Source organism: Bubalus kerabau, chromosome 2 (assembly GCF_029407905.1).
Source record: "Bubalus kerabau isolate K-KA32 ecotype Philippines breed swamp buffalo chromosome 2, PCC_UOA_SB_1v2, whole genome shotgun sequence".
Lineage (NCBI taxonomy): Eukaryota > Metazoa > Chordata > Mammalia > Artiodactyla > Bovidae > Bubalus > Bubalus kerabau.
The window spans coordinates 195,971,361-195,992,316 of NC_073625.1; the positions used below are offsets into that span (position 1 = coordinate 195,971,361).

Here is a 20,956-nt window from a genome sequence, read left to right on the forward strand (position 1 = left end):
ATAGGTGGTCACAGTGATTGAGGCTTCAGTGTCTTAGATGTTTCAGTGCTGAGCTGCTAAGCCAGCTGGTGTCGTTCCCTTAAAATCAGAACTGCTGTTTCACTGTTCTGGCGCTCATTTTCTTTGGCTTCTCTTGACTTGGTTTTGTGGCAACTCGTGCCCTTCACCTTGTGCTGTCTGTTGGTTTAAAGCATAAGGGTTTTAAACTTTTTTTCCTCCGTCCCTCTTGACCCTAAAGCACTGAAACACAGGATGGTACCAAAAATAATCCATGTGAATTTTAGATGTCTATATCAAATTATCTAAGAAGTTTACCCCTTTAATTGTTATATCTTTTATTTAAGGGTCTAGTTAAATCAGATGGGCATGCTAATTGGACAGTCTTAACATCCTTGCAAAGAATGTAAACAAAAATTAAACCTTAATATCTGATCATTTTTCTTAAGCATGTCTACTGAAGATGTATGCTAAAACAAATGTACACAGTGCTATATATCAGTTATATCTCAATAAAACTAAATAAAATAAAAATAAAATGAACAGAAATGCTTTATTCATCCCCATAGTCAGAGGGACCTAGGCTCCTTCACTTACGGAGTTTATAGTTCAGTGGAGGTAGTTGACCTATGTCCTTATGTAACTGTGTGATACAGTTACGGAAAGTGGTGAAATATCCGTGCTGCAGGAGAGGTGGAAATTCAGAGGAGGGAGTGATCCTTTCTCGATTGGAACTAGGAAATGATTCTTGATGAAAGTGGTATTTCACATGGTCTTAGGAAGGCTTGTTTGCGCTCTGTTTGTCCTCTTTGGTAAAGTGTTCAAAGCCTTGGTCCTACTTTTCCCCCCTTCTCCTTATTACTGAGTTCTGAGAATTTTATTTACTTTGGATTCAAGTCCTTTAGCCGATAAATGATTTATAAATAATTTATCCTAATTTATGGCTTATTTTTTCATTCTTTGTCTTTGAACAGATATTTTTAATTTTTATGAAATCTTATTCATTGATATGTTCTTCTGTGGATCATGCTTTTGGAACACTTGCAAACTGTCCAAAGATCCAAAAGGTTTCCCATGTTTTCTTCCCCCCAGATTTTATAATTTTGGGTTTTACACTTAAGTCTGTGATCCATTTGGAGTTAATGTTTGTAATTGGTGCTGCAAGGTATAGATCACTTTTTCTGCAAATGGTCCATTTGAAGAAAAGACTATCCTTTCTCCACTGAATTACTTTTGTATCTTTGTTGAAAATCAGTCTCCATGTGGTGTGGGTCTGTTCATGGACTTCCTGTTCTTTTCCATTATCTGTTCCATTGATCCATTTGTCTGTTTTGATGCCAATACCATATTGCCTTTATTACTGTATTACTTATAATTAAGTATTGAAATCTGATAGTGGTAGTGTTGGTCCTGCAGTTTTTTCTTTTCCAAAATTGTGATGTCTGCTCTAGGTCCTTTGCATTTCCGGAAATTTCCTTCCGGATATTTCACCACTTTCCATAAATGTATCACACAGTTACTGACAAATCATTTTGTCAGTTTCTGCAAATAGGAAACTGATAGAAATCTTACTTAGATTTTTCTTTAATTTCTCTGATATTTCTAATTTTCAGTGTATTGAGTCTTGCACATCTTTTGTCAGATCTATAAAAATATTTATCTAAGCTATGATAAATAGTTTTTAAGCTTCAGTTTATGATTATAGTTGCTAGTATATAAAATCCAACTGATTTTTGTGTATTGAGCTTGTATTCTGCAACCTTGCTTAAACTTCTTTGTGAGTCTAATAGCTTTTCGGTATATTCCATCAGATTTTCTACCTGGATGATCCTGTTTATGATGAGAGCCAGCTTTGCTGCTGCTTTTCCAAATTGCTTACCTCGTATCTCTTCTCACCTTACTGTATTGGCTGGGACCTCCATGGAATGTAGTGTTGCATATAGAACACAGTGCTGAATAGAGGTGCTGAAAAAGGACATCCTTGTCTTCTTTTTTTTAAAGGAGAGAAACATTGAATCACCACTAAGTATGATATTAGCTGTGGAATTTTTGTCACTGTCCTTTATTTGATTGAGGAAGATGAATTTCTAGTTTGCTGAAAGTTTTTTCTTTTTTTTAATCAAAAATAGTTGTTGGATTTTGAGATTACTGTATGCTTGTCCTTTTTTAAAAGTTAATTTGGTGAATAACATTGATTTCTGAATATTAATCTGACACTGCGTTTCTGAAATAAAGCCAGCTTGGTTATGATACATTGTCCTGTTCTTAAAGATGGATAGATTCAGTGTGCTACAATTTTGTTCAGATGTTTTGCATCTTATGTTCATGGAAGAGATATTGGGGTTTCATTGACTTGCTCTGTTTTTTTGTTTTCTGTTTTGTTGATTTCTACTCTGGATACTTACCATTTTCTTTATTCTGTTAACTTAGGGTTTTGTTTGCCTTTTTTCTGGTTTATTAAGATAGAAAACAAGTCATTGATTTCAGAGCTTCTTTTTAAAAATATGCTACATTTAGTTCAAATTATATTTTCTATTTCCATTTATATATTTAATTCACATGACAAAGGTACTGTCAGATATTATTTGCTATATTAGAAACAGCACTGTGTTTTTTGTTCATTGCCTTATCAGATGTCTTTTTTAATAGAGCTGTTTAGTGCTGTAAGTTTCTACCTAGTATTATTTTAACTGTATCTCCTAAATTTTGATACAGTGTATTCATTCCATTTTCTTTTAGTTCAAAATACATTTGTTCTTTGATTTCTTTGAGCCATAAGTGCTTATTATAAGTATGTCATATAGTTTCTAAGTATTTGGGGACTTTCCATGGATCTATTGTTGCTTTCAAATTTCATTACCATCAGAAACATATTTTGTATGACTTGATCCCCTTTAATTTGTTGACCTTTGTTTTATGATCCCTAGTATGGTCTGTCCTGGTAGACGTGCTTTGTTGCTAGAAAACAGTGTGTGCTCAACTGTGTTTTGGTGGCGTGTTGTCTAAGTGTTTGTTAGGTCAACTTCATGAATAGTGTTCTTTCTGTATTCTTATTGATTTTCTGTCTTCTTGTACTATCACTTATTAAGAGATGATTATGAAATTTTCCAATATAATTGTCTGTTTGTTCTTACAATTCTTTTTTTGCTCCATGTATTTTAAAACTCTTTTGATAGGTGCATGCATATTCAGAGTGAATATATCCTCTTGATGATTTGACGTCTTTAACATTATAAGGTGACTTTCATTCCTAGTCATACATTCCATCGGTTACAGAATACTTTGTTTCATATTAATATAGCTGTTTCATCTTAGTTTTGATTAGTGTTAGCATGACATATCTTTTTTCAGCCTTTTACTTTTTTTTTTTTTAAGTCTTTTACTTAATGTATTAATGTCTATTTGAAATGTGTTTTTTATAGGCAGCATGTAGTTGAATCTTGCTCTCCTTCTTACCCCCAAGTCTGAAAATCTCTGCCTCTCAGTTGGGGTATTTAGACCATTTGATTTGCATTTAATATGATTGTTGATATGTTCCAGTTTAAGTTAGGCTGCTGTTTACTTTCTATTTATCTTCTCTGTTACTTGTTCTGCTTCCCCCCTTTTCCTATCTTCTTCGGATTAAATGAATATATTTTATTTGATTTTTTTTCTCCTTTGTTAGCTTATTCACTTTAACCCTTTTTTTTTTTTTTAAATTCAGTGATTGCTTTTTATCTGGTAACAGTCTTAGTCAGTTCAGTCGTATCTGGCTCTTTGCGACCCCATGGACTGCAGCACACCAGGCTTCCCTGTTCATCACCACTCAGACTCATGTCCGTTGAGTCGGTGATGCCATCCAACCATCTCATCCTCTGTGGTCCCCTTCTCCTCCTACCTTCAATCTTTCCCAGAATCAGAGTCTTTTCCAATGAGTCAGTTCTTTGCATCAGGTGGCCAAAGTATTACAGCTTCAGCATCAGTCCTTCCAATGTATATTCAGAACTGATTTCCTTTAGGATTGACTGGTTTGATCTCCTTGCAGTCCAAGGGACTCTCAAGAGTCTTCTCCAACACCGCAGTTCAAGAGCATCAATTCTTTGGTGCTCAGTTTTCTTTATGGTCCAACTCTCACATCCATACATGACTACTGGAAAAACCATAGTTTTGACTAGATGGACCTTTGAGAGGAAGGTAATGTCTCTGCTCTTTAATGCACTGTCTAGGTTTGTCAAAATTTTTCTTCCAAAGAACAAGTGTCTTTTATTTTCATGGCTGCAGTCACCATCTGCAGTGATTTTGGAGCCCCAAAAGATAAAGTCAGCCACTGTTTCCCCATCTATTTGCCATGAAGTGATGGGACTGGATGCCATGATCTTAGTTTTCTGAATTTTGAGCTTTAAGCCAACTTTTTCACTCTCCTCTTCTTCACTTTCTGCCATAAGGGTGGTGTCATCTGCATATCTGAGGTTATTGATATCTCTCTAGGCATCTTGATTCCAGCTTGTGCTTCATCTAACCCAGCGTTTGGCGTGATGTGGTCTACTTTCAAATAATCCTGCCATTTCACGTCACATTTAGCATATTGACCATAACCACTTAAGTATACTTTCATTTATCTTTTACTGGTCTTTTTACAGCTTTTCATAGAGTTTATATGTATGTTAGAAACTCCACACTACTTATTGTTTTTGTTTAAACAGTTAATAATCTTTTAATGAGACTTAACTAACTAGAAACACTCCTACACATCTGCTCATGTCGTTTCCTTTTCTGATGCTCTTCATTTTTTTGTCTAGGTCCTGTTTCTGTCTGCTCTCATTTTCCTTCATCCTCAGTACTTGCTTTAATATTTTCTGTTGTGCAGGTCTGTTAGTGACACATTTTCTCATCTTTTATATATCTGAAATTGTTTGCATTTTCTTTTGTTTTTGATGGACATTTTCATTGGACGTGGAAATTCTAGGTGATACTTTTTCTTTCCACAATTTACTTACTCCACTGTCTACTCACTTTCATTGTTTCTTCTAAGAAATCTTACTAAATGCTTATCTTTGTTCCTTTATATATAATATATCCTTTGTCCCCTGACTGCCTGTAAGATTTTCTTGTTACCATTAGTTTTGAGCAATTTGATTATGATGTGCCTTTGTGTGATTCTCTTTATGTTTCTTGTGCTTGCAGATTATTGAACCCTCTGTATCTATGAATTTGTAGTTTTTATCAAATTTAGAAAATTTCGGACTTTGAAAAAATTGCTTCTGTTCTTACCAGGAATTCTAGTCATGTATATTAGAAAATTTGAGGTTGTCCCAGTACTAAGTGAATGTCTGTTAATTTTAGATTTTAATTTCTCTTTTTAAAAAGCTGGTTTTTTTTTTTTTACCCCTGTGTTGATAGCCAGTTTCAGATGTTTGAATAGTCAGTTGAAATACTTTTTATTCCTATCTTCAGGTTCACTCTTCTTTTTTTCCTCCAATGTCTAATGTGCTTTTAATCTTAAACTGTAGTTTTATTTGCACAAGTTCTGTTTGTGTCTTTAAAAAAAAATGTTTCCCACAATTTTCTTCTTTAGCTATATGAATATGTGGAATGTAGTTATTATAATACCTGTTTTAATGTCCTTACCTGCTAATTTTAACAGCTGTGTCAATTCTGGATCAATTTCAGGTGATTTTTTTTTTCTCATTATAGGTTATGTTTTCCAATGCATCTTTGTATGCTTGGTAGTTCTGATTGTGTGCTCGACATTTATGATTTTTTACTGTATTAAGTGAGGGGTAGATTTACATCCCTATAAATTTTTGTGACCTTTTTCTGGGACAGTTATATTTCTTGGAAATAATTTGATCTGTTTAGCTGTACTTAAGGTTTTGTACATGAAACCAGCAGAGCGGTTAGTCTGATTATTCCTCACTGCTGAGAAGATACTACCCCGTGTAAGGTGCTTAATGCGCTCTGAGTGTCTTGATGTTTCACAGTCTGATTTGTGTGCGTGTTGCTTCCACATGCCTTGACCTCTGCTGCGCCTCCCTCGTCTCCGTCTCTCTTTCCACCTGGTGCTCTCCCTGAGTGCCTGTCTCTGTCCACATATCCTCCTCTTATGAGGACAACAGCCATACTGGATTAGGGCCCACCATCATGACCTTATCCTTAACTAATTACATCTGCAGTGACCCTGTTTTCAAATAAGATCAGTTCCAAATACAGTCATATTCTTGGTGCTTGGGGGCTAGACTTGCATGTGAGTTTTGCAGGGACACAGTTAGACTGTAACTGCCGCCCTCAGCCTGTGTTGTTTCCCGGACATAACACTTGTATGTTCTTAGGTTCTTACCTCTGTTCTTCCCTCAGCTTGGAATGGCCCCTTTTCTTTTCCTTTGTTTAATTAAGAACTACCTACTAATCAGAATTAATGTCCATTCACCTTTTACCATTAAGTGTTTACGTGGCTGTTTCTTGCACATGCTTGAAAAGCTGGAGAAGACTCAAGTTTTGGAATTGTGCTCCAGTTCTTTCTTCCCTCCCCAGTCCAGCCTGTAGTCCTTTATAACTAGTGGTTACTCAAATATGTCAATGAGTGTGTCTAAGCAGACAAGTTGTATACACGAGGCATTTTACGAAAGATTAACAACTTTAGAAAGGTTTGTATTCTGGACTCCTGGAAGCCTCTTCAGGAGGTGGTTATAGTAAGCCGGGCTTGCATTAGTTTACTAAATATTTACTGAGCCTACTAGGTTCAGAACCCCCTTTACTAGGTGTTAGAAATTGAGAGACCTGTGACAATTGCGGGAGTCTGCCACTCTTATCATGGAACTTACTGTCTGTGAACGGTTATAAGGTGAAAGAACAGAGATCGTTACGAATCCTAGTAGGAACCCTGGGCAGAACCTAGAGGATGATTAGTCATGAAGGTGTAGAATGAAGAAGAGTTCGAGAACATGAGGCAAGCCTGGATGATGGGAAGGTATTGTTAGTGGAAATGGCAGGTTAGGCAGGGGCGTTCTTTTGGCGAGTTCGGGTCGGGGGGATAAATTAGTTAGCTTCTGGATAAATAAGTAGAACCTCTAAGTAGAAATTCCAGATTGCAGAAAGTCTATAAATGAATAGTTAATTGATAGCTGTTGGCCTTGCTTTCCCATGAGAGGGGGAGAGAGCATGAGCAGTTAGCTGCAGGGAGGAGCTGACAGAGTGGACAGCAAGGCTTTTCCGGGTGCGTGCTGCTCTGAAAATACTGGGAGGAAGAGTGGAAGGGCTGTGGAGCTGGGAGCTGATACTGTGGTAATCATTTCTGTTTTGCTGATGAGCAGAGCGGGGCACAGGAAGTTGAGGAGGTACCAGAGGACATGGCTAGTGAATGCTGCAGCTGGAATTTGAACTGGGCATCGAGGCACAGGGATCTGTGCTGTTAGGCACTACTCTATGCTGCCTCTAATGTATGAAGTTTCTCATAAGGGAACTGCAGCATGTTACAAAGTTAGAACCTGTCAGCCTCACTTTCACTTAATGAAGGTCGGAGTGAAAATAAATATAGGGAAACCAAAGCAATTCTATTAAATTGATACAACTTACGAGAAATGATGGGACTCTGTATGGTCAGTTAGTAGCTAACGGATGTTCTGTTAGATGTCAGGTAGTTTGAGAAACCAGTGAGCATTTACTGTGCCAAGTGTTTCCTCTTGTTGGTAAGTATATGTTAGTGGATAAGACGGAGTCCTTGGTAACGTGGAGCTTATATTCTAATGGCTAAAGATAACCTCGCAAACATCTAAACCTGTGGATGGTTGGGGGAGGTGCAGTTTTTGCCAGAAAGGCCCTCAGGAATGGTCTCTCCAAGGGTGTGCTTTACTTCAGCTTTATTTGACTTCTTTTAAACGAACCCACGTGTCTGTGGGGTATTCTGGTTTATAGTGCCATCCGCAGTCCTGCATAAAATCTTGCAAGCCTATTCTTGTATCCAGGACAATTTACTCTTTTTTCCCACTTGGAGTAGAGGAATGATAGTTGTCCCTAGGAAAGCCGAGGGAGTTCTGTGTAAAAGAGTGGTCATTTCTAATCACTGTCCGTTTCCTCATAGACCCAGTGAGAGGGTGGGAACTTGGCACCCTGCTCTTGTCAGTGTTAGCACTCTTAATATCATTCCTTTGGGGCTGAGGACTCCCCTGCGTTGAAAACAGTGAGTAGGCTTCGCTGCCACAAATGTCTTTGGCATTAAGAAGAGAATGCAGTATTGTGCAGGATGATCCTTGCTAGTGCCTGTACATATCATCCATATTTCTTGATAGTTACTATGGAAGAAGATTTTATAACTAAAGCTTTAAAAAAAGTTTTTCTGAGCCCTAGGCCTCTCAGTTCCCTTGTTTTTGCATAAAATGGATTATAGGTACACTTACCTAACCATTTCCTAAGAACTGTAATATCTCTGAAGACATAGTCATGATAAACTTTTTTCTAAAACATGTTTAAATAAATACATTAGTATTAAATAGTGTAGTGGGTGCAGCTCAAGAAACAAAGAGGACAAGTTGCGTTTTTTAGAAACTCAAAATAGCATATTCGGATCCCTGAGGACTTTTAAAAGACATTTTAATTGACATTAGTTTTCTATTCAGTACGGGCTTCCCAGGTGGCGCTGCTGCTGCTGCTAAGTCGCTTCAGTCGTGTCCTACTCTGTGCGACCCCATAGACGGCAGCCCACCAGGCTCCCCGGTCCCTGGGATTCTCCAGGCAAGAGCACTGGAGTGCGATGCCATTGCCTTCTCCGCAGGTGGCGCTAGTGGTAAAGAATGCACCCGCCAATGCGGGAGCCGAAAGAGACCTGGTTCGATCCCTGGATGGTGAAGATGCCCTGGAGGAGGGTGTGGTAACCCATCGCAGTGTTCGTGCCTAGAGAATGCCTTGGAAAGAGGAGCCTGGCGGGCTACAGTCCATAGGGTTGCAAAGAGTTGATAGTTAATGGGAAAATTGCTATTCTTTTCCAGCTATAAAATACTAGTATTCTGGCACTTGAGAATTCATAGCATGAAGGCTTTTAAATCTTCACCTTTGAAATTGGGTGGTGTTTTAGAGTTTACAAGTGTGTTCACATGTGTTAGTTCACGTGACCCTCTCCTAGGTGTTCGAGTGCTGTGTCATCCCCGATTTATAGGAAGTGCGACTGGGCCTTGAGGAAGGCCAGATCACACTGAGAGCTGGTAGACCTGGGGCCAGACTCCTTTTGCTCCCTCCAGGGCAGTGTTGGCTCTATGCTTGTCCTTCTCGCTGTGGAAGTGGCACGCCCAGGATCGGCGGAGGGTGGGCTCCTCGGTGCTCCCTTGGGACCTGCCGCGTGGCGCTCTGAGTCACACTGCTCCTCTGGGTGATACTGTTGTGTGCCTTGTCGTTAGCGCTGGTCTGCCTTGTCAGTGATGGTGATGGCCTGGCCGGGGGCCGGAGGGCGCCTGCTGTTCGACTGTGGAGCCTCAGTTTACGTATAATCATCTCTCTCCTCTCCTTGTAGCAGAAATTGGTTCTTTTGTATCCCCCTCCTTCCTGAGTCTCATGAGGTGAGTTATTAATCGTTGAGCCTGGCAGTGATGTTTTTGAGTGCCATTACGTGCCCATTCACTGAAGATCTGTCAGAGGATGAAGCAGCGGTTCCATCCTTAAGGGCCTTGTTTTATAGTTGGGGATCAAAGAAATAATAACACAAACTCATGGATCATATAAACAGTGCATAGACGCACTTTCCTGTGGGAATCTGTCATATGTAGACGCATAAGAGGGCGTGTGTATGACAATTCCAGGGTGCCTCGCGCTAGCCTTGGCTGCCTCTGGAGCCTCCAGACCCCATCTCCAGCCCATCGCCTCCTTTTCTGTAAACACATCGCCCACTCCGGCTGTGTCATCTGTGGCTGTTCTGTGTCTAGAGGACAGAGCTGATAGCTGCAGCAGAGTCTGTACTTGGCAAAGCCTGGTGTGTTCATACCCAGGCTCTAAGAAAAAGTCGACTGACCTTGCTCCAGGTTTGCTAGCCATTGTGTTGGCAGGTACTGGCTCAGCTTCAGAGTTGGGAAGTGTAGCTAATTTGGGAAGCTGACTGAGATGACAGATGTGGAGCTTTGGGGTGGAGAGGGTGGTTGCCACCGTCCAGGTGTGGGATGAGGCGGGGTATTTCCAAAGGTGGAGGTGACTGAGTCAGTTTTGTTTTGAAGTAGGGAACCTTTCATGCTTTCAGAAGAGCATTTGCTGTTGGTGTGTTCTAGTAAGTGTGACTTGTATGTGATGATTTTAAAAATGGGCATTAAAATGATATAATTAAAGTGTATATAAATTAGATGAGGAGAGTTGCTCCTGGTTCCCCAGGTTTCCACTCTTGAGAAATACTTGTCATTAAGGGCTGTTAACGGATTTCCCTGCTGTCTAAATATGCTCTTCTACTCTAGAGTTTTTTAAAAAATCTGTTTTCCTTTCATTTTCTTTCACATTGTGACTCCTTAGCTGACTTGGTTCCTCAAAAGGCAGAGATTTAGGAAGGATTTTAGTAGAGGTCCCCCCATCAGTCAGTGAGCTGACACTGTGGATAATTTTTTAGGAAGGATTTTAGTAAAGGCCTCCCCATCGGTCGATGAGCTGATGTTGGGACTTTTGAAATGATGCTTTCATGCCAAGTAGTAAAGTACTTTGTACTATATCATCACTGTTCTAAAGCACAGAAATTTAATCAGAATTCTTGTTCTAGTGGAGGAGCGCCTTAATCTGATAACCTGGGAAATCTTTGAAAAATATTGATGCCTGGTCCCCGTTTCAGACCTAAATGAATCCAGATCTTTAGAGGTTGAGATGACATGTGTATTTTTAAAAGCCCCCCAAGTGAGCTATTGAGTAGGTAGCACTTCGTATAACTTTGTTTTCATAATGTTTTTACATGCTTGTAGTATATATAATTGATGGTTTATCCTGGAAAAGCATGCTCAATTTTTCTGAACACAAATACTGAACAGAGGAGGGAAATACATATAAAACAGGAGTTATTGCATTTGACTTGAAAATTCACATGCATTGACTCCCACCCACCCTCTGCATTGTACTTATTCACCGGGAAAAATTCTCTCCTCTCAAAACCAAACATACATTTCTTAATTCGCGTGGTAGCTTTGTATTAGTCCAGATCCTTACTAATGGGAAAGGCATACTGCTGATCATTGCTTTCAAATTGAGAAATAACATTTCTTTTTTTAAGTATGTGCTAGCCTCTCTAGGTAGATAGCACTTTGTGTATTCATTATGGTAGGCTAACAGGCATAACAACATCCCTAACAAATCAGCGATTTTAGTTCAAAAGTTTATTTCTGGTTCATACAGTTGCCCGGTGACTACACACCGGGGTAACTGCTCTATATAGCTGTTCAGGGACCGGACTCTGGACATTTTTCTCAGCTTACATGTGGTGTCCAAAGGTCACCCTGGCTCTGGCATTCAGTCATGGCACTGGGAAAGAGCATGGCAGTTTGCATGGGAGGTTTTATGGGCCAGGCTGGTGGTGCCACACATCACTTCTGGTGCCATTCCATTGGGCAGAGCCTAGTCGCACTCTTGTCCCTGTGGCAAATGCGGCCACTGTAAACGTCACCAGCAAGACCTTGATTTAGTTTTAGGTAATTTTTTCTCTCATCTTTTCTTTTCTCCATGATACTGCTGAATTACTGCTCCCATGATACGCTCCCCCTGCCCTCCAATGTTGGGCGATTGTTCCTCAGGGTCCTTTATGTGTGACGGTTCTTGGATGCAGACAACAGAAACTCAGGCTCGGCAAATATAGGCAGACAGTGAATTTCATGGAAGGCTGTAAGTCTATTTACCGAGTTGTTTGGGAAAATAAGTAGGAACCAAGTGGCCGGCAGCGGAGGACACAGTCTGATCAGGCCACAGTCTGGTCTGGTTAGGATGCCACTCTTGGCACCTCCCAGTCTGTCCCCTCCCCACCGGGAGTGCCCTCACAGTCCCTGCGCCTCCAGGAGAGACCGTTCAAACTGGGGTCCCTAGCAAAACCCCAGCTACCAGCGAGTGAGGAGGAGCCAAGTTCTGTTGCTGTTCTCCTTTTATGGGAGGAGCGTGGATTTCTTTGTTTTCTGTGAGTCCCGCAGACTGTGGTGGGTGTCCAGAGACCAAGTGACCAGAAAGCGACAGACGCCTACGTCAGGTCCTTTTTATCAGGAGAAGATGTCCTGTCCTGGGGTGTCAGACAGGAGATTGTTCCAGGCTTGATTTTGCCTCTGACCTTTCTGGACAAGTTGGTACAACTCTGGGTTGCAGGTGGCCCCTCTGTAAGTTGAGGTTGGGAGCTTGATGTCTGTTAATGTTTGTTCATCCACTCACGCACTGAGTAACATACTTACTGAGTGCCTTTGTGCTGGCTTGAAAGAGGTGAGTGAGAGAGACAGTCTGGCCTTGTGGTCCAGCGATGTGCACAGGAATCGTTCTGATGCTGTGAAGAGTGGGAGGGCGGCTCATGAGGATCCCCTCGTCCACCCTGGAGGGCTGTGGGCAGGGGGTTCCTGGGTCTCTCTTAGCTTCCCGCACTCATTCACTTATTAAGTGTCTGCTGTAAACCTTGGCATTGTCGTGTTTAGGAGAATCTGTGAACAGAAAGACCGGTACTCCCTCAAGGGTGCTGGTTGTAAGGACCCGTTGATGCTCCCGCATGGACCATGCTTGCAGTGCTCGTAGCAGAGAGGAGAACTGATGTGCTCGCTGCAAGGCTCTGGGGACGCTCCTAAGAGCAGGTGACGTGAGACTGGGCTTTGAAGGCTGAGTTCAAGATTTCAAGTGGAAGTCATCCAGTCATGTCCACTTCTTTGCAACCCCAATTCTCCAGGCCAGAATACTGGAGTGGGTTGCCTTTCCCTTCTCCAGGAGACCTTCCCAACCCAGGGATCGAACCCAGGTCTCCCGCATTGCAGGCAGATTCTTTACCAGCTGAGCCACAGGGGAACCCCTCAAGGAGCACGAAAGAGGAGAAAAAGAGAGTACTCCAGACAAAGGGTCCGCTTCTGCTCAGACACTGTTGGTTCAACTCAGAGGAAGGATGTGTAGTGGGAGGATGGGATGGGAGACCTGGCTGCTCTGATGTCTCAAGGTGTTGATCTTGGAACTTTTTTAAGGAAGCGATTTGACAGCAGTGATGAGGAGGTGCAGGTACTACTGTAGAATCCCCCTTCCCCCCAACACTTGCTAAGATAAGATCTTAACAAAGAGTAAAGCAATAAGCGTATGAGTTTGTGACACATTCCTGAGGCCAGGGTTCTAGAATGTAGTTGGATTGTGTGTGCACAGGCAGAAATGAGAGGTGGAAATGGGAGCGTGAGGCCTCTGAGGTCTCCAGCTTGAGTGGATGGATGCGGGGGTGCAGCCTGTGGAACGGGGTTTCACTTGGCAGCCCGGTCTGCTCCAGCCTGGGCAGACATAGCGTGCCTTCTGACCGGGTTCTGGCTGGGCCCAGTGCTTTCTGTGCTGTGTGACTATTGATGTGTGCCCCACGCGGCCACTGCCAGTCTGCTCGAGTGTGGGCTTGGGGGGAAACGCAGCTGCCTTTTCTCTTGTGTGAGGGATGGGAAGTGGAGAGCAGACACAGCTCCCCGCTACATCCAGTTTCTCTTTTCCTTGTCTCATTTCCTTCAGAACACGAATCTGACATTTTTTCTGATATTACGGGGTTCACTTACTGTCTGAGGACTGCTGCTTTCCCCCAACCAGCAATCAAATGCAGACTCCAGGAAGACAGACTTGGCCCTTTGTCTTCGTGTTTATGTCCTTAATGCTGAGGACTTTATCTAGAACAGTGCTGTCCGGTAGAATATAAGCCTGTCATGTAATTTAAGTTTCTAGGAGTCACCATCTAAAAAAATAGAAAAAAGAAACATTAATGTAAAGTTTGGTAAAATGTTTTATTTTACCAAATATATCTGAAAAATATTATGTTAAAGTTAAAAATTATTGAGATAGTTTACATTCTATTATTCTGTGCTCCATCCTTGAAGTCTTGTATCTTATACATTTACAGCCCGTCTTGGTTCCTCCTAGCTGCATTTCAGGCCCTGAGTAGCCGTCTGTGGCTAGTGGCTGCCGTGTTGGACAGCTTAGGTGTAGAGCATAGTAGGGGCTCAGTAAATATTTGTTGACTGAAAGAGTTAGAAGATAGATTGATCATGAAGAGGGAATGAAGAATCCAGGAAGGATTTTAACAGTGAGGAAATGGAGCCTGTTTATATGCTGGACAGAACTGGAAGGGAGAGGTGGATGATGGTAGGAGAGAGAGGGGCTCTTTGATGGAGGCAGTTCCCCGGAGGATGGCCCGAGGGTGGTTGGAGATGGGCTTGGCAGCCCAGGGAGGAAGGAGAAGGGAAGGGCTGCTATCTTAAGCTCCTCTGAAGAGGTGTGTTCTTCAGTGATACTGTAAGAAACCCAGATCCACTTAGTTTAGCATAAACTTCTAACTGAAATTGTGTTATAACTATTCCTTCCTCTCATTTTAGGCATTAGATTGTTGAGAGTTACTTAACCTTGAGAGTGGTTTCCCTAAAGACTTGAAAGAATCGAATCATTAGACTTATAAAATGCTGTATGCCAAGTACTTTTGTTGTTCAGTAGCCCACCCTAGAACTGTAGCCCGCCAGGCTCTGTATCCTTGGGATTTTCCCAGCAAGAATATGGGAGTGGGTCGCATTTCTTTCTCCAGGGGACTGTCAAGTATACCTCAATTAAAAATTTTTTTAATTAAAAAAGGAAAGGAAAATAAAAACATCTTTATAGGTGGGAAGTGGGAAGAAGTGTTAGTGGCATGTATCAACGTTTTTACTTTGGTGTGTCATTCAACTAAAAAAAGAAATGTTTTATGTGTTAAAATTAAATCTAGTTTTTTAGCATTGTGATTATATTTGAAGTTGAAAAAATTTTTTGTACTGTACATGTCTGAATGTAAAATAATTTTCCCAAACATATTTTCAGTCCTTACATATTTGAGTCCTTAAACAGTCTTTTTCATTATCTCCTCTGCTGTGGCACATGCTGTGTAGACTGCTTATTTCTTTACTTTGAGTAATCGAGGTCTCTTTAGGATGACGCGTAAGCCTGTTTCAGTAGTAGTTTGGGATGCTCATGAACATCATTTGATGTCATGAATCGGTTCAAAGTGAGGCAGAGAAATTTAACACAGATGTTTAAGGTTATGACCTTGTGTTTTCAGGAGCTGATGTTGTACATAATACTTTTAAAGACCATTTTTAAAAGTACTGTAATTAGAAAGTCTTTAAAATACCTTAGAAGTTAAGATTATGCGCTCTGGAAAACCTAGGTGACTTTAAGGACAGGAAACTGGTATTGAAGATTGGGCGCATGCTTCGGACCATAGTGTGGTGGATACCCCTCATATATAGAGAGAACTGTGCCAGACACCTTCAGAGGTCTTGTGGGCTTGATTCCAGACCACCACAGTAAAGTGAATTGCACAATTTTTAAAATTTTTCAGTGCGTATAAAAGTTGCGTTTATACTATGCTGTCATCTGTTAAGTGTGCAGTAGCATTATCTTTTTAAAAAGTGCATACCTTGATTTAAAAAATAAAATACAAAACCCCCCAATTACAGTAGTAAAGTCAGAGATCACAGATCACGATAACAAATGTAGTAATACTGAAAAAGCTTGAAATCCTGTAAGAATTACCACAAGGCGATACAGAGCCATGAAGTGAGCAGATGCTGTTGGAAAAATGACACTGATAGACTTGCTTGACTGGGGTTGCCACAAGCCTTCAGTTAGTGAGACCCACAATATGTGCGAGGTGCAGGGAAACAAGGCATGCTCGTGGTCCTGGTCGGACTGGGAGACGCAGGCCCTCCCTGTGTGTGACACGGGGGGTGTGTGTCGGACGGAGCAGCTGCCGGTCCTTGTGGCGTGTTTTCCCTGTTGTCACGTGTTTCACCTCGGAACCTGGACCAGAACCCTGGGCTCTTCCTCCCCTCGTCGGTTTTTGGGTTTTTTTTTTCCCTCCTCCGCTGCACCCATTTCCTTCTCCTTTTATTGTTTTTGTACCTTTTTTTCCTTTCTGTTTTCAACAAAGTGTAACCGTTGTGTGCATGATAGCGTGAACACTGCTGAGATGTATGAGACAGCGGTCTTGGATCAAATCACACTGCCTCTAAGGAGGTACCCTCACTCAGCTAGTGCCCTTCTCAGACGTTCCCAGTCACCACTGTTTCCCAAGTCACTGAGGCTCAAAACGTCGCAGTCGGTTTTGAAACCGACTTGTCTCTCATCTTCCATATTTACATGTTTTTAAGTCCTGTCATTTCTGTCTCACGGTGCCTGTTCTCGCGTCTTCCTTTCCATTTTCGACAATAGCCTCCTAAAGACTCTCTCAGTCCTTGCTCAGACGGTTGAAACGAGCCCCTAGTTGCTCTCTGCTTGAGGTTTTCCGCCTCCATCCGTCTTGCACATCATTGTGCTGTGATAAGCTTGAGCAACAGAACGTTTTTCGAGCACGTACCCTGTGCCCAGTACCGTTTTAAATTAAGTCTTTAATTTTCATCATAGTCTTGAGGCTCAAGCACTGTTACTAACCCATTCTGCAGATGGAAAGGGAGGCACAGATTGAATTATCCACTCAGTAGCTAGGTAGTAAGTGGCAGAATTGAATCCAGATCCTGCCAAGCATTCCTTGCTGTAGTTGAAAACAGCTGGAGTGGCATCCCTCCTGGCTGCCTCTTCCCTGGTTTACAGATCCCGTCTCTTACCTGGCAGCAAGACCCTGGTCCAGCCTACCGTTCTGCCCATCAGCTCCCCCGGTCTGTATTCTCTGGCCAAGCTTGAAGGGACATTTGAGCGGTGGTTCGGAAGGGCGGTGGGCAGGCCGAGCTGCAGAGTGAGGAGTGGAGGGTGTGCCTGGCAGGTGGGGCTGGAGCCTGGGGAGCCCCCCTGCTCCCTGGGGCGGGCACTGCAGGTGCGACCTGGGGTGGACAGTGCCCGCTGCCTGCCTCGTCTTCTCCAAGGGTCTTCATGAGTGCCTCACAAAACCTGTGGGGGCTGGGGAACTGGCTGTCTTGAAAGGTGTTTGTAAAGTTTGACGTGACGTTTATCCGTTTCTCCTAGATTCCTTTTAAACTGCCCTCCCTTCCGGCCACAGCCACTGGTTTGTCTCTTGACATGGACTCGGGCAGGGACGTGCGCAGGCAGGGTGCTGTTTCCAGCCTGTCTGCTTTCCTGCCTGGTCCGCTCGTCTTCGCTCCTGTGCGAGGACGCAGCAGGCTGCTCTTGCAGGCGGGGTCTCTCGTGCTTCTAGAGTGCTTGCCTGCCCCTTGGTCTCCGAGGCCTGGATTGCGATCAGGAGAGAGGGCCCTGCCTGTCCCAGGTTGTTTCCAGCAACCAGCACGAGCAGGGGCCCACACTTAAGGCCCCGCGAGCTGCTGGGCTTCAGGTTCTTTCTGTGCGAAGAAGGGTAACAGTTGCTGCAATAAAGCCACCCAATTCATGGAGCTCGCGTGGATCTGAGGCATACTGGGGCAAGATTGGCGTCGGAAGAAGAGTTGAATGAATGTAGTTACTATATTTTTTAAACTGTTTCTTTAGTTGTGAGAAACTGCTGACAGCATTCTGGTAAAGGGTCATAGAAACCTGCTTGATTGTACTGTTACTGCTAGGGTATCAGGTTGGGTTTGGAAAAATGTACCTGTTTGAGAGGTAGATCATGAAATCTCATTGTTATTTGTTGACTTCTTGACTTGAGTGAGTTTGAGGGTTTTCCCATATGCTTATTGTTGGTTTGTGAGAATTGCATTTTTTGCCTGACTTTTTCTGGGGGGTGGGGGAGATTTTAGTTTTATTAATTACATCATTAGACAGCTTTATATATTTAAACATATTGTATAACATTTTGGACAGTAACATTGTCCAGACTGTTTTCATTTGACATGGAACTCAGATGCAAATTTTAAACACTTTTCTGCACAGTGGATATGGAAGAGGGAAAACTGATGAGCTCTAAAATGATATATTTATTTACTGCAGAAATATACTTTTAATGAAAGGTTACTTTTTTATATTTGTTTACATTTTATAACCTCTGTTTACAAGTTGCCCAGTGCTTAACTTTTGACAGTGTCTTTGGTCAGATGAATATCTTGCCTTTGGGCATTTGGTAATGGAAAATCCCCGTAAATATACAGTGTTTTAATTGGAATCACAAAGCCAAATGATTGCCTCACTGGATAATTTTAAGTATTATGCTGCAATTCAATATAGGTACCCAACCAAGTACTTAGCGAGATTTAAAAATATCTTGTATGTTTAACAGCTGTCTAGTGAGAACTAAAAAAGAGTAAGGAGAGGAGTATGTGTATGGTTCTCCCCTTTCTGCCTAGCATCGGAGAGGGAAGAAGTTTTAAAAAGTGTGTGTGTGGTGTGTGTTTTTTTTCCCCTCTCAGCTGCTGTTGCTCTGCGTGTTCTGGGAGAAGGCAGAGGCAAAGATGAGGGAAGGCTCGGGGCGGCTTTCCTTCCAAAGAGGGTTAGTGTCCCTGCAGCTCGGTGGCCTCTCCAGACACTTGTTAAAGCGGCATGGTCGTGGCGCAGCTGGAGATGGCGGCAGCCAGAGGCAGGTGACGTCCCCGCCAGTGTCGCGCTTCTCGATGCCTTGTTCTGTGTCTGGTTCTTCTTGCTGGAGGGCAGGGCAGCTGAGCGGCAGTGTTCAGCTTTTTAACAGCTTTGTAATATTTCAGCTTTTAGATGAGTTGTAACATATTGTCTCTCTTCCTTTTGTGTATCCAGGTTTCTGGAAGGCAACTGTAGTGTGTGTGGGCCCTGGCAAAGTTGCTGTCAAGAGATCTCAAGAAAAAGGCTGAAACGGGGTGGGGGAGGGAGCATCTTTGGGTTATTCAGGTTTTAATTGTGTGAACATAGTCATATATTGTGTGTATAAAAGATTTAAAGTTTTTTAAAAATAGTATTTTGCTATGTATCTAACCACCATTTATTAAAATGTGTCATTTAAGCTCTAAACAGAAGACTTTTGAGCACAACCTTTTCTTCCCTCTGTCTGTGATCTGTGTAACATTTCAAATCCATGGCATTTTACAAGGGAAGGAATGCTTTGCATTTACGTGACTGGACAAGACGATGAACCACCTCCTTTCACGTATGAGGAACCTGACTTATTTGTTACCATACTGCGTGCGTGCGGGTGTTAAGGCAAGCGAGAGGAAGTCTTCAATCCTAGTACAGTGTATTTCTGTGGAGCAAGCTGGGCTTTGCAGGTATATCTTCATTTTCCCTGTTTCATAAATGAGTTCGTTACATTTGCCTGTGATGGAGGTATTGGAGATCTGGAAAGCAGAGCCCAAGACCACGGGGCTTCACAGAGGTGGTTATGAGCAACTGGAGATGGGCCATTCCATCTAGACGGGTTCAGTGTTCTCGAACTGTCCCACGGATGACTCTGACCTGAGAAGGAGGTGAATGAAAACCCCAGCTCCTGACTGGGGATGATGGGGTGTGGCCTTCATTGAGTGCACAGGTCACGTTACCGCTAGCGAGGCTGAATTTAACTGTTCCCTGCGCTGTCAGCTGCCGCTAACCCTGTCTCAGGTGGTTGTATCTGCTAAACCGTAAATAAGGATGTCACCTGACGGGTACGCACATGAGGACAGCTGTCCAGCCGTGATTGCTGTCATCGGAGGACACGCTGGATTCTCAGATCTGACTTACTGTCTAACTGAGTGATCGTTTCTTAGCCTGCTTGAAAGAAGTGTTTCTTGGTTACAACTTGTAGAGTTTGTCACTTTGGATGACTTGCATCATTTCTGTAAAACTTGAGGTATCTTTATTTATTTATGAAAGTTAATTTTACTGAAGGCCCAAATGACTTCAGTTCACGTGTAAATCCTTCAGCTCCACAAGTGTTTAGCATTCATCCAAGCACTCCAGGCGGGACGCATTATTTGTTCACTTTCGTTAGCATGAACGCAGATGCCTGCTGAAGCAGCGACACTGTCCCGTGTAGATCTTCTTGACTCTGGAAATATATTCTCAAGTGATAGTAGAGTGTTTCTTCTTTAATAGGAGCTTGGTCTCATTCAGCCTGACGAGTTACCTGTTGAATAAATCATGTTATTCTCATACTCTGGCTAGAAGGAGATAAATATAAGTGAGGTCCTATATTTATATGTGGCGCTGTTTTTGTGTTGAGACACGGATACGGTTGGGAAAGGCCCCTGGGGCAGCTGTTGTCTCATCGCTGTTCCCTGTGCAGAGACCTGGGTTCTGCTCGTTCACAAGGCGTCCTGTTCTGCCCCTCTGCAGGGCTGTCGGGTGAAACAGCATCTAAAATTAAACCACCAGAAAGGAGCTTGCTTTTGGTTTCCCCAGAGGACTGAAGTAGGGTGGGGGGAACAGGTTAGAGGCTGTATAGATTTGAAACAGTTATAAGCCAACAAGAATCATTTCTCTACCATTGTGAAGATAAACCATTTTTTAAAAATAATTGCATTTACCTCAACCTTAATTTGCCTCAAAAGCATGTTTGTGAGCATTTTGTACAAGGGGCCATTGTTTTGATTGTTGCTTTCTTTATCATATAACTTTGCTAGTAAAGTTTTAGTTTTCAGTTTTTAAAAAGTTTTGTCACAGTCATTTACAATCAATTGTCGGAGAAGGCAATGGCACCCCACTCCAGTACTCTTGCCTGGAAAATCCCATGGACGGAGGAGCCTGGTGGGCTACAGTCCATGGGGTCGCTAAGAGTCAGACACGACTGAGCAACTTCACTTTCACTCTTCACTTTCATGCATTGGAGAAGGAAATGGCAACCCACTCCAGTGTTCTTGCCTGGAGAATCCCAGGGACGGGGAAGCCTGGTTGGGCTTCCGTCTCTGGGGTCGCACAGAGTCGGACGCGACTGAAGCGACTTAGCAGCATCAGCAGCAGCAGCAGCCAGTTAATTATACCTAAAATTTAG

General features: G+C 42.5%; 1 protein-coding gene across 5 annotated transcripts in view; it reads left to right on the forward strand.

The window, feature by feature from the left end:
• DYRK1A (dual specificity tyrosine phosphorylation regulated kinase 1A) overlaps positions 1 to 20,956 on the forward strand; it is a 147,715-nt gene that overhangs the window by 69,798 nt on the left and 56,961 nt on the right. The window contains exon 1 of one of the 5 annotated variants that reach the window (XM_055569944.1): positions 18,350 to 19,256. The exons of the other annotated variants lie outside the window; for them this stretch is intronic. The gene's annotated coding sequence lies outside the window, so the exon portion shown is untranslated. Of the gene's footprint in view, positions 1 to 18,349; positions 19,257 to 20,956 lie in introns of those variants that run through there. 5 annotated transcript variants of the gene reach the window in all.